Genomic DNA, 19783 nt, shown 5'->3' on the forward strand with positions numbered 1-19783 from the left:
CCTCCCCCCCCTCTCCCCCTCTCTCCCTCCTCCTCCGCCCCCCCCCCCCTCCCTCTGGACATGGGACATGTCTCCTAACACTCAGTGACATTTCTCTGGTGTTTTAGCTGATATAATGTGTGTCTGGAGTCTGCCCAAACAAGTACTATTCATCCCATGTTGCAGGTTAAGCTCGTTGTCATTTGATGGAGCAATCCCAAATTCATCTAGTACAATATTTTCTTTAATGGAATGTCTTATGAGGAACAGTAACATATGAAAAATAACCAGAGCTCCAGTATCAACTGAGTAACAGTGCTGGACTGTAGTGTTTTAGTGGATGAGTCAGGCTGCGTGAGGTTTAGTAGAAGTGAATAAATTGTATTAGTTTCTATAGAAATTTGAGTGTGTTGTTTTTGTGTGCCTTTTTCCCTAAGGAGTTTGAAGAGCATGCCTGTTGTGGTGTTGTATTTATTGGCAGAAATTGCTAGTGACCAGTTGGAATTAGTGTATTGGACTGTTAGCAGTGAACTTATATAGCTATTGGGCTCCTGATTATTGACTTTGACATTGTGAGAAGTTTAACAGTGTCTTGCAAGTCAAAGCGAAGCTGGCAATCCATACTGAAACTGATTTGATAGTGTAGCAGAGCAGAGAAATATTTTGGATCCAGCAATAAATGTTACCATTTAAATACAAAGAGCAGCACATTGCCAAGAGTGCAGTGACTATGGCTGTGACCATGTGTGTGACTTCAAGTGACACCTCAAAATCTTAGAAGACTGGACGAAAGGAAAGTTTCTCTCTCTATGTTTCTCATTCAGTGTTGAGTTAGATTTTGAAAGCAACATTGTGTTAGTTCCTTGATTGCTTTTGGCCCTGCAATAATATACGCTTGTCCTTAATTTTTCCTTCCTTAAACTCATGCAGTAACGTTAATGTAGTTTAATGACACCAGTCTGCATATTCAGTATGAAGTTAGCGTACATATCACATAGCAACCATTTTGCTCAATGTGAATGCAACCTTTGTTTTGGATCGAATATTGAGAATAGATTTATTATTGTTTTCACGTCCAATTCTTCGACTTTTTTACTCTTTCAAAAGGGTTATGTTTAAATGAAAAACTGGTTTTTTGATTAAATAAAATTAGCAAAGCAGAAAATAAAATAATAGTGACCTTCTTTGCACTTAATTGTAGTTTCCTGTGAATTACTGGGAAATATATTTTTTACCTTTCTTTTAGTATCATTTAATCAATAAGATAATTCCATTTGAATCTATGTTATGTGTCATTTAGAGATATATGCCAAGCATCCCCTTACAACCAGTAGTTTTGGAGTGGTACATGTGGCTTCTGTAAACACCAATTGCTCTAGCATTCAACATAAAACTTTTGGCACCAAATTTTCTTTATCATGATTAGGAATTACTTCAGCTGAGTCCAAAAAAATGGGGGGCGTGTTACAATTTCTGAGGGTGTTTTAACAAGGGTTTGAAGAAACAGCTATCAGATTCAAATATTAATTGGGTGCAGGTATTTTATTTTCTTCCTATTCTGTCCCATTTAATGGTGGTACCAAGAGGGCATGTTCCTGGCTGAAAGCAATCCAGGAACCAATGCCCTTTGTAGTTTCCGCAAGCCACTTGCACTAGTGTTTTGGTGCTGTCTGCACGTCTGGAGCAGATTTGTTGGTTTCCCCTAATGTGCAAAAACAAATAGAGGTACACAGTACATCCAGAATGTTGTGGTCGGCACCTACTAGGCTCAGTGCTGCGTTAGATACTGTCCATCAACTTCATCTGTTCTCTCAGTATCGTTAACAGCTTATGGAAAGTTCTGCCAGGAACAAACACGTTCCAGAGGTTTGGTATAAAATAGTTGGAGGTATCAGTATCTGCAGGTGGTGGTTGAAGGAAGAGAGAGAGACTTGACAAGGTTAGAGAAAGCTAAGAAGTCGCCTTTATTGCCATGAAGCCTTGAAGTGTCTGTTTTCTTTCATTTATTTATTTTGAAGTACTGGTTTTAATCTGTTTTCTTGGCTTTTAGTAGTGTATGTTGTCCAGTCCATTGATTGGATCTCTGATTCTTTCTGAAAACAGCTAGATCACTACAAGCCAATTATCATTGGCAATGTTGACTAGAAGATGCTCTTGGATATTTTGAAAGAATGAGGATTGAAAAGTTATCTAAAACTTGTACAAAAAACGAACTGCAGCTGTGATAACCTTGGGACGTGAGAGGAAGGTTGTGACAAAGCAAGCTGGGATATTTTTATTTCCGCTCTTGTTTTGCCAGCTGCCTCCTTAAAATTCATTTTTTCGTTTCTGACTAATTACCATTAACAAATGTGAGTAAAATTTGCATTTTCATAAAAGAGAAAGGTTGGCCCTCTGTTTTAAAGAATGTAACGCAAGATCTAATTTTGCACTTAGTTTTATGTATGTAATTGATTTTCTAATTTATTTCGATTGTGCCTAGTTAGTATCTTCTGTTATAGGGTGAAATCAGTAATTGTTTCATAGCTTAAATTCTATAATAATTATAAATGTTTGGAAGGCAAAACACTAGCATTCTTTAAGTATTTATTTGGCTCTATTTGAAAATTTAAGGGGGGACACCGGTACAAGTGGTAAAATACCAGTGGTCACAGGTGTCAGAGGGATGCCTTTTTTAGGATAGGGAAGGGGGAAAGAAAACGAGTTTTAAGAGAGATTGGCAGACACACTCAGTTTGAGAAAACAGATGAACAGGAGTCAGATTTTATCATACAGCCTCCATTTACACAGTGTTTAACAGAAAGTAATCAGAAACTGCCAGTTCATCTTTGCCAAAGCAGTTACAATCCCATTAGTATGCAGTATCAGTTATCTTTATTACACCAGCACATTCCGGGACTTAGAAATAAAGTTGATGAACTATTCATTTGTATCAATGAACTGAATTCATCTAACCAAATTGACATAATCTGCCTCTCTGAACATCAAGTGACCACTAATATAGATATGTTAGACATTTCAGGATTTAAGCTAGCTTCCTACTTCTGCAGAGTAGATATGGATGGAGGAGGAGTTGCCACATTTATCAAAAACTGCCATAAATTCAAGAACATTGACATTAATAATTTCTGTTTGGAGCAGCATCTAGAAGCATGTGCAACAGAAGTAGAGTTCCATAACAGATCCTATATAATAATAACTATTTACCGAGCACCTTCAGGAAATTATAATCTATTCTTAGATCATCTAGAAGCTCTTTTGGGTTATTTAACGGGAAGAAACAAAGAAATTTTGATTGCTGGTGACTTTAATACAGATTTTCTAATGCAATCTTCCAGTAAACATTCACTGCAGTTAGTAATGTTGTCTTTCAATCTAACTCACTCTGTAAACTTTCCAACTAGGATCACTAAATCCTCAAGGACAGCCATTGATAACATTTTTATAGACAAATCAAAGGAACAAAATCATATCATAAAACCTGTTATAAATGGACTATCAGATCAAGACATGCAGCTCCTTGTTTTAGATGTAAATTCTAAGCAGATTATCAAGACTGCTAAATCTGAGTACAGGAGAGTAGTCAATGAACCAAAAGTTGAGTGTTTTAGAAAACTGCTCAAAGATATGAACTGGAAAGATGTTTATAGTGTTCATGACATGAATGAAAAATATAACACATTCATGAACAATGTCAGTACCATGTTTGAGAACTGTTTTCCTGTAAAAGTTACTCAAATTAAACAGAAGTCTATAATAAAACCATGGATTACACAAGGAATAAAGATTTCCTGTAAGACAAGAAGGAAAATGTATCTGTCGACCAAGAATAGCTCCAATGCTGATGATTTAGCTAAATACAAGGAATACTGTAAAACATTAAAAAAAGTAATTCAGTTTAAACAAATGCACTACGAGAAGAAGGTAGCAAAGTCAGGGAACAAAATAAAAACAATATTGGATATAGTGAAAGAGCAGACTGGTAGAACCAGAAAGGAACAGGAGCAAATAGCACTAAGGGTAGATGACACATTAGTAACTGATGGGCATAGTGTGGCAAATCTATTTAACAAGTACTTTATATCCATTACTGATAGAATGGGACTTTCAGGATCAGTAAATAATGCCCTTGAATATCTGAAACTAGCCTTCACAAATAGCTTCAAGTACATGAATATATCACTCACTTCACCAAAAGAAATAACTTCCATAATAAAATCTTTAAAAACAAAGCATTCTAGTGGGTACCATGAAATATCAACAAAGTTAATTAAGGCATGTTCTTGTGAGTTTAGTACAATTCTAAGTTACTTGTGTAACCAGTCAATTATAACTGGGACATTTCCTGACTGGCTAAAATATGCAGATGTTAAGCCTCTATTCAAGAAAGGGGATAAAGAGATTCCATCAAACTACAGACCGATTTCACTTTTGCCAGCATTCTCAAAAATTTTAGAAAAAGTAATGTACAGGCAGCTGCTCAACCATCTGACCACAAATAACATATTATCAAGAACACAGTTTGGATTTCTGAAGGGTTCTGATATTGAGAAGGCTATTTACACCTACAGTGAAAATGTACTTAATTCATTAAATAACAAATTACGAGCAGCAGGTATTTTCTGTGATTTGTCAAAGGCATTTGATTGTGTGAACCACAACATCCTTTTAAGTAAATTAGAATTCTATGGTGTCACGGGCAGTGCTGCAAAATGGTTCAACTCATACCTCACTAACAGGAAACAAAGGGTGTCAGTGCAAGGGACTAGTGAATTAAGTCATCAGTCATCATCAGAATGGGATGAAATTACATGTGGTGTCCCACAAGGATCCATCTTAGGGCCATTGCTTTTTCTTGTGTACATTAATGATCTCTCATCAGTTACACTGCCAGAAGCAGAGTTCGTTTTGTTTGCAGATGACACAAGTATTGCAATAAATAGTATGTCAAGTGTAGTTCTAGAAAGATCTGCTAATGATATTTTCATGGATATTAATAAATGGTTTAAAGCCAACTCACTGACATTAAACTTCGAAAAGACTCACTATATGCAATTCAGAACCTGTAAGAGGTTTCCACCCAGCATATGCATAAAATACGAAGAAGAGCAGATAGAAGAAGTTGACAGTCTTAAATTCCTGGGATTACAACTTGATAATAAATTCAGTTGGGAAGAGCACACCACAGAACTGCAGAAACACCTTAACAAATCTGTATTTGCAATTTGAGTGTTAGCAGACATAGGCGACATAAAAATGAAAAAGCTTGCATACTTTGCCTACTTTCATTCCATAATGTCATATGGTATAATATTTTGGGGTAACTCTTCAAGTCAAACAAAAGTTTTCAGAGTCCAAAAGCGTGTAATACGTATTATTTGTGGAGTAAATTCACGGACGTCCTGTAGAAACCTCTTCAAAGAACTGGGTATACTAACTACTGCCTCTCAGTATATTTACTCATTAATGAAATTCGTCCTAAATAATATATCTCTTTTTCCAACAAACAGCTCAGTTCATACATACAATACCAGGAACAAAAATGATCTGCACAAGGACTTAAAAGCACTTACTTTAGTTCAAAAAGGGGTCCACTACTCAGGAACACACATCTTCAATAATTTGTCAGTAAACATAAAAAAAATTAGTTACAAATAAAGATCAGTTTAAAAGGAGCCTGAAAGACTTACTAGTGGCCAACTCCTTCTACTCTGTTGACGAATTTTTTAATAGAAACAAATGATGTATTGTATATATTCATACTATTAGTATTGTTATTTCAGCTTAAAAAAAAAAAATAAATTGACATGTTCCACATCCACGAGGATCTCCTCAGCACGGATCTATGGAACGAAAAACTAATCTAATCTAATCTCTAATCTGAAAACATGTTAGCAAAGCCAGCCCTTAATTAATTCCAAAGTAATTAACAGTTTTGTCAAAAATATTGTTTGCATAACTATATATGTTAATGTCATGATTTAAACAAACAATTTGGCTTAACTCATGTAGTAGAAGAAATGTAAAAAAGAACCAATTTTTTGATGTATTCAGTTAATTTAATGAGGTAAGTTTAAATTGTAATTTCTGCAAATTTAATTTTGAACAGTGTGTAATTTCAGTACCTATTATTGTGAAGATATATAAGACCCCGAATTTTTGTCCCGAGGCAGTTAGTCCATGGCAGAGTTTCAGACAATGAACCTGTGTTGATTAGAACAACAACAATGCTTCAGCATAACTGTGAAGTAAGTGTTACACAATTGGGTCGTGTGTTAAAACAATGACCGTGTCTGCTTCATATGTATCTTGCTGCTCTTCAAGTTCTGTGAACTTTTTGGTTAGATTTTTTACTGCTCGTTAGATGTTCAGTTGCAAACTATTGTAGCATTATGTGAAGGTTTGCCAGTAAACTATTAATGAGGTTTATGGAAAGTTAAAACAATAGTGCACTGGCCATGTATAACTGTGTATTATTAAGGGGGGGGGGGGGGGTTGTGAACAGTGAAAGTAAACTACAGTGAAATGCAATAGTGCACCTGCTTCCACACCCCATTTTTCAGCCAGTATCACAACGCAGTATGTAGAACCCGAGGACAACAAACAAAGAAGGCAAACCTTCACAAGGTGGCTGATGAGAAGAGAGGGAGACAGCGTTTGTAGGCTCTCCCAGATGTTGTTCTGTCTGTATATTGAGCAAGTCAAGGAGAAATTTGGAAAGAGATTTAAAGTTAAGAGTGAAAAAATGAAAATTGTTTGGTTTGACAATCATATAGTTCTGCCACAGATGCCAAATGACTCAGAAGAGCAGTTGGATGGAATGAAATAGTGTCTTGAAAATAGGTTATAAGATGAACATCAATAAAATTGAAACAAAAGTAATGGTATATAGTCAACTTAAATACGGTGATTGTGAGAGAGTTAGAGTAGGAAATGGAAGAACTAAAAGATATTGATGAGTTGTGGTATTTGGGCAGCTAAATACCTGGTGGTGCCTAAAATATAGAGAGTATAAGATGCAGACAGGCAGAAACAAGAAAAGCGTTTCTGAAAAAGATAAATATGTTAACATTGACTACCAATTTAAGTGTTATGAAATCTTTTCTGAAGATACTTGATACCAGTAACAGAAGTGAAATGTGGAAGATAAACTATTCAGAAGAAAACAGAAGCTTTTAAACATGGTGGTACAAAAGAATGCCGAAGATAGATAGGTAGATTGTTAAACTAATAGGGAAGTGCTGGAGTGAATGAGGGAGATAAGAAATTTATGACAGCTTGACTACTTGACTATGACACCACATTCTGAGGCAGTAAAAAATAGTCAGTTTGATAGGGGAAGCAAGGATGTGGGGGGGGGGGGGGGGGGGTATTGTAATGGAAGACCAACACTTGACTAAAGTAAGCAGATTCAAGTGGATGTAGGCTTGCTCAGAATGTTGTATCGAACCAGCCTTTCCAGAGACTGCACCAACAATATTCATGTTGTTTCTATTTTATTTACTGTAGCAATACTGATCACTGATCTGACTCCACAGATGTTTCCTGGGTATCAGTGGTGTTACATGTCATGCAATTTGGCTCATTGCCTTAAGCGTGTGAATTGCACCCATGGATACGAATGAAAATGTGACATGATGCAATGAAATCTACAACAAGGTGAAGAAATACTCCAATTGTAAAGTCATAGATCACAAAACAAAATTATGAATTATGATAGTGTTTCACTAATGTAAATGTTTCAAGGCCATTCTGTACATTTATTTTGTTATAAGTTACCAAAAAACTGATTTACGTAAAGAGAGCTGTTTCACTGCACTTAATGCAAATCCACCAAAGGTAGCTGTATCAGTTGATACAGCATCTCTCATTTCTGTGATGGCTTGTCATTCAACCTACTCCAAGACAGCGGAATTCCTATTAAAATGCATTTTTATTCTGTAATTTGTCATCTGCTGTAACAATCTGTTTCCAAACTAAATGTAGCTAATCAAGGACTGCTAATCTGGAGCCAGAAAGGACCCTTTAGTTGATGCCTTCACCAGGTGGTTAAAATGATCATTTTATGAACTACATATGTGGCTATTCATCAGTATTATAACATATTAGCAGTTTACATTTGGTGTACATACTCTTGAAGCCACTGTGTGATATGTACAGGGCAGAAGGTAGCTTGTACCACTACTAGTCATTTCTTTGCTGAGCCATTCGCAAATAGTGCTAGAGAGAAATGACTGTCTTTACACCTCCATAGGAGCCCTAATTTCTCCTGTCTTATCCTTGTGGTACTTAACGCAAAACATATGTTGGCGGCAGTGGAATCGTTCTGCAATCAGTTTTGAATGCCCATTCCCTAAATTTTGTAAATAGTGTTCCTCGAAAGGAATGTCACCTTCCCTCCAGGGATTCCCATGTGAGTTCCCAAGGGTGCTGATAACCTCCAGAAATCAAGGATTATGGAACCAGCCTGTTGCCCGTCATCCTTGAAGGGCAAGCTGAGCTCCTCATGAGTGATGCTTTCTAAATACATGCTTATTTGTGAACTTAAGCTTTTCTGTGAACTTAAGCTTTTCTGTCTAATGGAAATTTATTATATTTGAACTAAAAATATGTCAAGAATTCTGCATCGGATCTGTGCTTTCCAGCTGCTTAGGACTTTGTGCTGGGCGAGAAATTCGCGATAAATGCAAGCTAGGGGGCTAATGCCATAGATTATGCTTTGTAAAACCTAACTGGGCTTCTAAACCACTTGGCAACTTACTTGTTTTCAACGCTTTCAGTTGCTTCATTATGCCAGGGACGCCTAAGTCGCCCATACGGGAGTCTGTGCAACGGTTAAATGACGGTATGCTTATATTATCTTCCTGTGTGAATGATTTAAATGTGAAATTTAAAACTTCATCATTCCGTTTGCTATCATTTGTTGTCACACCTGACTAGTTAACGAGTGAAGATAGAAGCCTTTGACCCGCTTAGCGATTTTACGTAGGACCGGAACAGCACGAACTTTTGGTGAGATATGACGGTAGTATTTACTGTATGCTTCGCGCATCGATCTTTTTACTGATGTACCAATCTCTACTGACTTTACTATCATTATTTGCTTATTCTCTTTTGAACAGAAAGTGCAACAGTCTTTGCTTCCTCAGCATTTTCCGAAGATGTTTCAAAGTCCTTTTATCAAACTTCTTCCGATGATGAATCACGTCATGGGAGACAACTTTCGTTAGAGATAAAATACTTGGTGATGCTTCCCGGCGACGTTAGGTGTCTTTTATTATTGCTTATGCCCCTGAGAGTCGGCAGGGTGAAGACAATCTGTGGCGTACATATCCAATGTGTGTTGCCTATTGTCCAGCAATTGAGCCGCATGAAAGAGGATAAGCCAAGCAAATGTAAAGTTGAAACTTCCTGGCAGATTAAAACTGTGTGCCGGACCGAGACTCGAACTCGGGACCTTTGGCTTTTGCGAGCAAGTGTTCTACCAACTGAGCTACCCAAGCACGACTCACGCTCCGTCCTCACAGCTTTACTTCTGCCAGTACCTCGCCTCCTACCTTCCAAACTTTACAGCTCTCCTGCGAACATTGCTGAACTAGCACTCCTGAAAGAAAGGATATAGCGTAGACATGGCTTATCCACAGCTTGGGGGATGTTTCCAGAATGAGAGTTTGGAAGGTAGGAGACGAGGTACTTGAACAAGTGAAGCTGTGAGGACGGGGCATGAGTCATGCTTGGGTAGCCCAGTTGGTAGAGCACTTGCCCGCAAAAGGCAAAGGTCCCGAGTTCTTGAGTCTTGGTCCGGCACACAGTTTTAATCTGCCAGGAAGTTTCATATCAGCGCACACTCCGCTGCAGAGTGAAAATCTCATTCTGGAAATGTGAAGTTCCTGATCTGATTTGTTTCTAAACTGTCCTCCTCTGATTAGTGACACTCATTCCTACATTTTTCTTGTTGAATATAACTTCATCAGTTTTCTGGGGTCGGTAGTATGCAGATGAAGCATATTTGCTTAATAGACCTCGCCAGTTTGGTGAAATCCATTCGTCTCATCGCCGTCGAATTCAATATTCAATAAAAATACGCCTAGCATCGGGCGGAGGGGGGGGGGGGGGGAACATTTTGTGTCTAAAAAAAGTTGTTCTCCATGACGTTTGATGCAAATTTCTGTCGTTTCTTAGTTGCTTCAAAATTCATGGAGGTATGATCTGTCTTTGCAACTAAATGAAAGGCAGTTCAGTTTTATGCCATATGCCTTTCGCTTCTTTTATTTACGAAGCATCTTCATTGCCAATTTCCGATGTTGCTAGTCCATGCGTGTGGCCTGGAGATGTGTTCATTCGCTCCCCATACCCTAGACGGGCGATTTCCAGTGCTCTTTCATCCACATTTATTACAATACTTTTCACTGTTTCTTCAACATGGCCGGCCGGAGTGGCCGAACGGTTCTAGGCGCTACAGTCTGGAACCGCGCGACCGCTACGGTTGCAGGTTCGAATCCTGCCTCGGGCATGGATGTGTGTGGTGTCCTTAGGTTAGTTAGGTTTAAGTAGTTCTAAGTTCTAGGGGACTGATGACCTCAGAAGTTGTCCCATAGTGCTTAGAGCCATTTGAACCATTTTTTTTCCTTCAACATGCGTGTATTTACAGCGTGCGTTCACTACCAACTGTAAACACAAGCATGTTAGACACAGTGAAAAGTGTAAGTGTAGTACGAGGGGCGGTCGAAAATTTTCTATCCCGAGATAGTTACCATAATGTCTCGCACAACAACACCACCTACTTTTATGGTGACCCTTTGTGGGTATCCAAATCAAATTTCGCGACTCCAGCTTCGTTAGTTTTGCCACTAGGATGCCTTATATAACATAGTGTAAGCAGACTGGTGAATATCGAGAGAATCAAGAACCATGCTGTGATTGAATATCTTCATTTGAAGGGAATGATGCCCGAGGAAATTGCGGAGGACATGTGGAATATACTTAAGGACAGTGCTCCATTTTATGCAACAGTGAACAACTGGGTGTCCGACTTCAAACGTGGAAGAACGATTGTGGAAGATGCGCCAACGAGCGAAAGGCCACGATGAAACTGTGATTGCAAATCACGATACGATTTTGCAGGATCGTGAAACAACGTTGCAGCACATTGAAACAACATTTGGAATCTCCCATGGGCATTCTCATGACATTGTTTTGGCTATTTTGGGAATGCGGGAAGTTTCATCTCGATGGGTCCCAAAAGACTTGAATGCAAATCAGAGATGGGGGCGTGTGCAGTATTGTGAAGAAATCGTTTTAAGCGTATGAAGACAGCTTTCTTGCGAGGGATGTGACAACCAACGAACGTGGTTTCATAACTTTGATCCTGAGACAAAACAACAGTTTCAGAAATGGAAACATCCGTCATCCCGTACCCCAAAAAAATCCCGGGTGCAAAAATCAGCTTGTAAGGGGATGGCGTCGATCTTCTAGGATGCAGAAGGAATGATTATGGTGGATTACTTGCAAAATGGCGTAACACCAGTAAGTGCATCATACTATTGCACCCTCCTGCGCCGTTTTAAAAGAAGAGACAAAGAAAAATAGGCGCGCGGAGTTCTTTTGCATCAGGACAACGCACCAGCGCACAAAGCCGTCGCAACACTGGAAACTTCGCGTGACTGCGGGTTCGAATTGTTACGTTATCCGCCATATTCTCCAGATTTGGCTACATCAGACTTTTTTTCTTTTCCCAAACATAAAAAAGACCTCAAAGGACAACGATTTGAGAATGATGATGCAGTGATTGCTGCTGTGAACGCTTGGTCGGACTCGAAATCGGAGAACTTTTATTTGAAGGGTTTGCAGAAATTATCTGAGCATGGCCGCAAGTGTATTAGTGTACACAGGTATTATATTGAAAAATAAATTGGTATTATGAAATTTCTGTCATTCTTTATTTGTTGGGCTAGAAACTTTTCGATCCCCCTTCCCTCTCGTGTTGTAATACATGTTGGTGAAAAACGCCAGAAATCAACTATCAGGAATAGAGAGACCGAATGAACATATCTCCAGGACCATACACATGGGCTAACAACAATGTAAATAGCCACTGAAGATGCATGATAAATAAAAGAAGCGAAATGCGTACGGCAAAAACAAACTGCCTTTTACATTCTGCATAATACGAGTTAAAGAGAGACAGGTATTCCTGGAGCAGCAGTGTTTTTCTTGTGTAGAAACTTTCTCGATACCGTTAAGTTTCTGTGGGATATCTATCCAAGTCTGTTAAAAGATAGCGACTTTGCCAGGCAAAACATGAAACATTATCTGGGACAGAGAGCCATCCACGGACAGAAGCAATTTCGGGGCTGCCCTAGGGAAGTGATCGGGCTAATTTGGACTCTGGAGGACAGTGGTTGAAATCCGTGTCTGAATATTCAGATTTAGGTTGTCATTGATTTATCCGATCAATTAAGGTAAATAAGCAGATTCCTTTCTGTATCCTTTCCTAGTTTTCTACGGGGAGACCTGTCGAATAAATAGTTATAATGCCAGATCCGATATTTTCAAAATGTTAGTATTATGGGAAAATTATAAGTAGCCCTTAATTCGGGAAAATAAAAATGTTGAGCACATCACGAAACAAATAATACATTACTGTATGGCGTCTCTTTTGACAAGGCGAGAGTGGAGTGAGTACTATCTTTCTAACACCAGTATCACTGATATGTAGAGATATGAAGTTGAACGGTTCCAGAAACTGGCAGGTTTCGCTTCATTAGTAGATTCCTGGGAAATTGCGTAAAGAATATTGGATCGAGGTAAAATCTGTAATAAATGTTACCGGTTGAATAACAAGTATCTTCCTCCTCTCTGCTCTAATTTTCAGAACACACATGCAGCTACACTGTCCAGTCAAATTAATGTGACCACCTGTCAAAAGCCTGAATAACCACCTTTTACAGCACGAAACGTGCAACAAGAATGTCATTGAGTTTCTGGAGGGTACCGACAGGGATGTGAAACCATGCCGACTCCAGTACTCTGGCCAGCTACACTGTGTTTCTTAGTTGAGGATCCATGACGCGGACAGACCGATTGAGGTTGTCCCACAGATTCTCGATTGGGTTTAAATCCGTAGAGTTTAGTGGCCAGGGAATACGCTAAACTCATCCTCGTGCACTTCGAACCACACAAACTCTGTGACATGTTAAATTGTCGTCCTGGTTGATGCCATCGTGCAGGAACAAAACGAACTGCAAGAGGTTGGACGTGGTCCCCAAGCATAGATTCACACTTTTGTTGATCCATTGTGCCTTCCAAAATGACGAGATCAAGTAGGGAATGCTACGGAAACATTCCTCAGAAAACTCCTTCCTGATTGCAAGGTGTTTGCCTTCAGAGGTTTCACACCGTACACGTCAATGGCCATTTGTCCGATGGATCATGCAACATAATTCGTCTGGAAAGGCCACCTGTCGCCATTCAATGGATTTCCAGTTGCGGTACTGGCGTGCAAATTCCAGTCTTCGCCGTGAACGAAGAGCAGTCAGCATGGGTGCCTGAGGCCCATATGCAGCAGGGTTTGCTGAGCAGTCAGTGAGGAGACACTGTTGGTAGTCCCTTGATTCATCGGGCGGTTATTTGCTCAACAGTTGCACGTATGTTCGCTTGTACACATCTCCGCAACTGCCGTTTACCCCTGCCATGTACGGCCTGTGATGCACCACAGTTGCCCCGGCGCCGTTCTGCCATGCACGATGTACACTACTGGCCACTAAAATTGCTACACCAAGAAGAAATGCAGATGATAAACAGGTATTCATTGGACAAATATAGTATACTACAACTGACATGTGATTACATTTTCACGCAATTTGGGTGCATAGATCCTGAGAAATCAGTACCCAGAACAGCCACCTCTGGCCTTAATAACGACCTTGATACGCCTGGCCATTTAGTCAAACGGAGCTTGGATGGCGTGTACAGGTACAGCTGCCCATGCAGCTTCAACACGATACCACAGTTCATCAAGAGTAGTGACTGGCGTATTGGGACGAGCCAGTTGCTCGGCCACCATTGACCAGACGTTTTGAATTGGTGAGAGATCTGGAGGATGTGCTGACTAGAGCAGCAGTCGAACATTTTCTGTATCCGTAAAGGCCCGTACAGGACCTGTAACATGCGATCGTGCATTATCCTGCTGAAATGTAGCGTTTCGCAGGGATCGAATGAAGGGTAGAGCCACGGATCGTAACACATCTGAAATGTAACGTCCACTGTTCAAAGTGCCGTCAGTGCGAAAAAGAGGTGACCGAGACGTGTAACCAATGGCACCCCATACCATCACGCCGGGTAATATGCCAGTATGGCGATCACGAATACACGCTTCCAATGTGCGTCCATCGCGGTGTCACCAAACACGGATGCGAACATCATGATGCTGTAAACAGAACCTGATTTCATCCGAAAAAATGACATTTTGCCATTCGTGCACCCAGGTTCGTCGTTGAGTACACCATCGCAGGCGCTCCTGTCTGTGATGCAGCGTCAAGGGTAACCGCAGCCATGGTCTCCGAGCTGATAGTCCATGCTGCTGCAAACGTCGTCGAACTGTTCGTGCAGATGGTTGTTGTCTTGCAAACGTCCCCATCTGTTGACTCAGGGATCGAGACGTGGCTGCACGATCCGTTACAGCCATGCGGATAAGATGCCTTTCATCTCGACTACTAGTGATACGAGGCCGTTGGGATCCAGCACGGCGTTCCGTATTACCCTCCTGAACACACCGATTTCATATTCTGCTAACAGTCATTGGATCCCCTCGAACGCGATACGATAAACCGCAATCGCGATAGGCTACAATCCGACCTTTATCAAAGCCGGAAACGTGATGGCACGCATTTCTCCTCCTTGCACGAGGCATCACAACAACGTTTTACCAGACAACGCCGGTCAACTGCTGTTTGTGCATGAGAAATCGGTTGAAACTTTCCTCGTGTCAGCAGGTTGTAGGTGTCGCCGCCGGCGCCAACCTTGTGTGACTGCTGTGAAAAGCTAATCATTTGCATATCACAGCATCTTCTTCCTGTCGGTTAAATATCGCGTCTGTAGCACGTCATTTTCGTGGTGTAGCAATTTTAATGGCCAGTAGTGTACTTTAACCTCGGCTGCAGGCGAACTGTTTACAAACTTAGCTGTCTCGGAAATGTTTCCACCCTTGGCCCTAAAGCCAATGATCATGCCCTTTTGGACATCAGATAAAACTCTCCATTACCGCATTACAAGAGCGTCTGCACTGTTTTCCGCGTTCCCCCAACACACTTTGTATTCCCTCCATTGCCAGAGTTCCCACCTGCCCTCTGTGAGTGGTTATTTCACGTTGACGTCAAACATAGGCAGGCGGTGGTACATAAATGTGACTGGACCGTTACAAGCAGAGAGCGTCTATTGTCGGACGAGAGGAAACATTTTGAAAACATCCACATCCATACTCTGAGGATCACTACACAGTTTTATTGTGCCATTACATGCATGAACGGTACATGGGATGAGCAACTGCTTATGTGCCTCCTTGGGTATTTCACTGACACTACAGAAGTGATACAAGGATGCCATAACAATTTGCAACTTCCTTGCAGAATAAAACCGTGCATCGCACGGAGAGTCGAACCCGGGAATTATAACGGGGGTACTTCCAGTATTGAAGCTTAGAGGGGGAATCGTGTCATGCCTGGACAACTCAGTCACTAAGAGCATAGCCAGCGATAGATATGGTTACGATTTCTACTATTGATCCGCCCCACAGATTCAATCTGAGAGGAAGATTTGAAACAGACATCTGCCAATACAGAGTGAAGGTTTCATTCTGGAAACAATCCCCTAGGCTGTGGGTAGACATTTCTTTGCAATAACACTCCTTCCAGGCGGTGCTGCAATGTACGCGGAAGAACTTAGGTAAAGTTTAGGGAAGTGGGAGAGAGGTACTGACCATGAAGTTATGATCAGTCGCCAACAGCACTCAGCACAGAATTCAATGTTCCAGGCTCGAATCCCAGTCAGGCATACTCTCCCATTACACTTACCCCCCCCCCCCCCCCCCCCCCCCATGTTAGACAACTCCGTGACTATTCGTGGCGCCCTTTTTTTTGTATACCTTTGATGCCATTATGTAAACCTATCCTCGTCAGATGAATATAGGGTAATATCAACAGCAACGTAAAATGGATTAAACGGAGTAAGATTCCTTACGAACAGGAAGGCAGGGCAAAGACGGAGCTATTAAGTTCAATGGTAGCATTATTCTCATCATAACTGACAGCGAACCAACGGCAACAACGATAATTCAGGTATATAGACTGACTTCACAGGAAAAAATGAGGAGATAGACGGTGTATATGGGGGAAGTTAACGGGTAACTTGATTTGCGAAAAAGGGATGAAAATCGAGAAATGAAACGCTGTCGCAGAGAAGCGAATAGAAGACAGAATTACGGGAGAGTATGGGCTTGGCAGTGTGAATGACAGAGGAGAAAGGTTAATTGAGGACTGAAATAAATATCAGCAACAGCGAATTCACTGTTGAAAACTCAAAAAAAAGAGAGATCTACTTGGAAAAGGCCTATAAACGCGAGGAAATACCATCTAGATTATATCATAGTGATGGCAGAGATTCTGGGATCTGACAGATTGTAAGACGTACCCAAGAGCAGACAGAGATCACTGTCCTGTAGTGATGAAGAGTAGGCTGAACTGCAGGAGAATCGTTACGGAGAATAACTAGTAGAAAATGGGAAAGTGTATTGTACACTGCTGAAACTGTAGCTGTACGTGGAAATGGCAGTAATATGGTGGAACATTGAGAAAGTACTGCATATTTATGGAAGGTGTTACATGCAAGGACAGCATCGGACGGAAAGCATTACCGAGATCGCGGTGATCATGGTAGGAGGAACGAGTCAGCATAGGTCTTTTTCTGCAATATCTAGAAACGAACTTGGAGAATCACAGTGAAATGCATAGCAGTGGGTACTTCCCATTTTGCCACATTTTAGGATTTCTTCCCATTCTGTTCGCATATGGAGCGTGTGAGGAATGACTGTGTAAGTACCTCTGTGACCACTACAATTATCTTGTCTTCGTGGTCGCTATTGGAGCGATACATAGGGGGATGTAGTATGTTCTTAGATTCCTCACTGAACACTAGTTCTTATAACATTAAAAGTTATCTTTCACATAATATCTTCAAGCGTCCGCCAGTTCAGGTTTTCGGCAGGGTCCATTCAGATGTCTGAAAAATTCCTTCAAAATAAAATTTTATTAAGCGGTATGATTGTTCAAAAAATGGCTCTGAGCACTATGGGACTTAACTTCTGAGGTCATCAGTCCCCTAGAACTTAGAACTACTTAAACCTAACTAACCTAAGGACATCACACACATCCATGCCCGAGGCAGGATTCGAACTTGCGAGCGTAGCGGTCGCGCGGTTCCAGACTGTAGCGCCTAGAACCGCTCGGCCACCCTGGCTGGCTGGTATGATTGTTGTTGTTATGTATTGTCGATAAGCCTTTTTTACAAAATTTCATTAACTCAACATGTTACTGTTTGTTCGGCTGGTCCCGGCTGAGGTTCGAGTCCTCCCTCGGGCATGGATGTGTGTGTTTTAGGTTAAGTAGTGTGTAAGCTTAGGGACTGATAACCTTAACAGTTAAGTCCCATAACATTTCACACACATTTGAACGTTTTTGAACTGTTTGTTGACAACTACCGCAAGTAGTCCATGTCACGCATTGATGAATCAAAAAAACGCTATGACCACTGCCCCTGCAAAACTGAATTTGGTCTGGTGGCGCTGCGGCGCACGTTAAGTGCTAACAAAATTATGTAAGCTGAACAGGGACGAATGGGGGAATCATCCCAACGACGACACGGGCCACAGATGGGGAAATGCGCTGACATAAGCGGCTTTCACAAGGAGCAGAGTGTTATGGCCAAGTACCTGGGAACGAGCATTTTGGAAACGTCGTAGTTGGTCGGCTGTTTGCCTGATACTGTCATGAGTATGTATGGAAAGTGAAGGACGATGAAACTACGAGTTTATGATAAGGTGTCGGACGTTCACGTATCATCACAGAATGTGGAGGTCGAGGATTGTCCATCCTGGAAAGCAGGGCTGGAAGCTATCTGTGGCGGATCTGGCGACACAGCACAATGCCAGTGCAAGCAAAAATGTTTTGGAGCATATCGTTCTGCGCACATTGTTGAAAATGGGGCTCCAAAGCTCACGACCGCTACGCGCTCCCATGCTGACCCATCGACATCATCAGTTACTATTGCAGTGGGCACGAGATCATCGAGATTGGACCGTGGTCACTGGAAACGTATCACCTGGCGGGATGAATCACGTTCATGTTACATAAGGTCGGTGATAATGTCCAGATGCGCCATTATCCAGGTGAATGGCTGCTCGAAATATGCACTGTTTAACTGACGCAGGCTGGTGAGTACAGTATTATGCTTTGCGGGACATTCGTCAGGGCTTGCATGTCATATGTGGAAGTAATCGAAGGCACTGTGGCAACTGTGGACCACGTGAATGTTACTGCGAATCAATAGCATCCCTTCACGCTTTATGTTATCTCCGACAGTAATAAAGTTTATTGTCATTGACACAAAACTAGAATTGCGCTACAGTGGTTTGAGGAGCACGATATTGAACGCACTTCGATGTTTTGGCCACGAAATTCGCCTGACCGGAACCTAATGGAACAGGTGTGGATCACTATTGAGAGCCAGTTCCATGCAAACCTACGGCCCATAATTTACGGGACTTCCGTGAACTGTTTGTAGACATCCGGCGCCAAACATCTCTGGAAATCTAAAGAATACCTATTGAATCCAAGCCATGCAGAACCGCTTCTGTACTGCATTCCTGACGCGAACCGGCTTGCTATTAAGGAGGTGGCCATAATTGCTTTGATCATCAGTGTAAGTTTCATATAGCGTGCACTGATTAATTATTTTTATTCAAAAAGTGGGTCACGGCGCACATACATATGTATCTGGAAGTTAACAAGGAATCTGTGCAGGCGTGAATCCATGATTTGATTCTGGGAAAGTTCACAGTTACTTAAGGTCTCCTTCCTCCCACACACACCCCACTCCCAACTAAACCAAATATAACTTGAGGTCGTCCCCACTTTTAATGACACACACAAACATGCTTACGATTTAAATAATGATGATAAAATAAGCAAATGTGGGTGGGGCTTGAATCTATCAGTGAAGTTGACCCAATGGAGCAACAAACCAAAAGGCAAAAATTACACGTGAAATGATGCAAGAAAGAGACCAGATAGTCTGGAACTGGATATCCCCCGGTAATGATCAAGTGCACAGCTTCTGGCCCAAATACCTGACCAGTCTGCATGTGAAAATGGCTGAACTATTTAAAGTTTGCTATAGACAGGAAACATCTGTGAATGGCTAACAACTGGAAAACCGTATTTAATACATATGGACGCAAATAAAGAAGTAAAACCCGGAAATTACTAGCCAATTACATGTTTGCCTACCATGTTCAAGTTGCTGGTAGGCATTATACCGACAGAATTCAGGACTTTCTAGAAGAAAACTACGTTATACCAGCTGAACAAAACTGTAACAGTGAAGAACCAGGGGCACGAAAGATCAATTCCCGATCGACGAGATGATTCTGGAGAACTGAAGAAGCCAGAAAACAAACGTCTATGTAACCAGGATTGATTACAAAAAGCCTTTTGCTCACTACACACAGTTCTATAATAAAGTATATGGAAAC

The 19783-nt window shown here is 41.1% G+C and overlaps 1 protein-coding gene across 1 annotated transcript in view; it reads right to left on the reverse strand.

The window, feature by feature from the left end:
* LOC124713551 (paired box protein Pax-6-like) overlaps window positions 1-19783 on the reverse strand; it is a 34378-nt gene that overhangs the window by 2943 nt on the left and 11652 nt on the right. The gene's annotated exons all lie outside the window — the stretch shown is intronic.

The sequence above is a fragment of the Schistocerca piceifrons genome, chromosome 1, assembly GCF_021461385.2.
Source record: "Schistocerca piceifrons isolate TAMUIC-IGC-003096 chromosome 1, iqSchPice1.1, whole genome shotgun sequence".
NCBI classification, from domain to species: Eukaryota; Metazoa; Arthropoda; class Insecta; order Orthoptera; family Acrididae; genus Schistocerca; species Schistocerca piceifrons.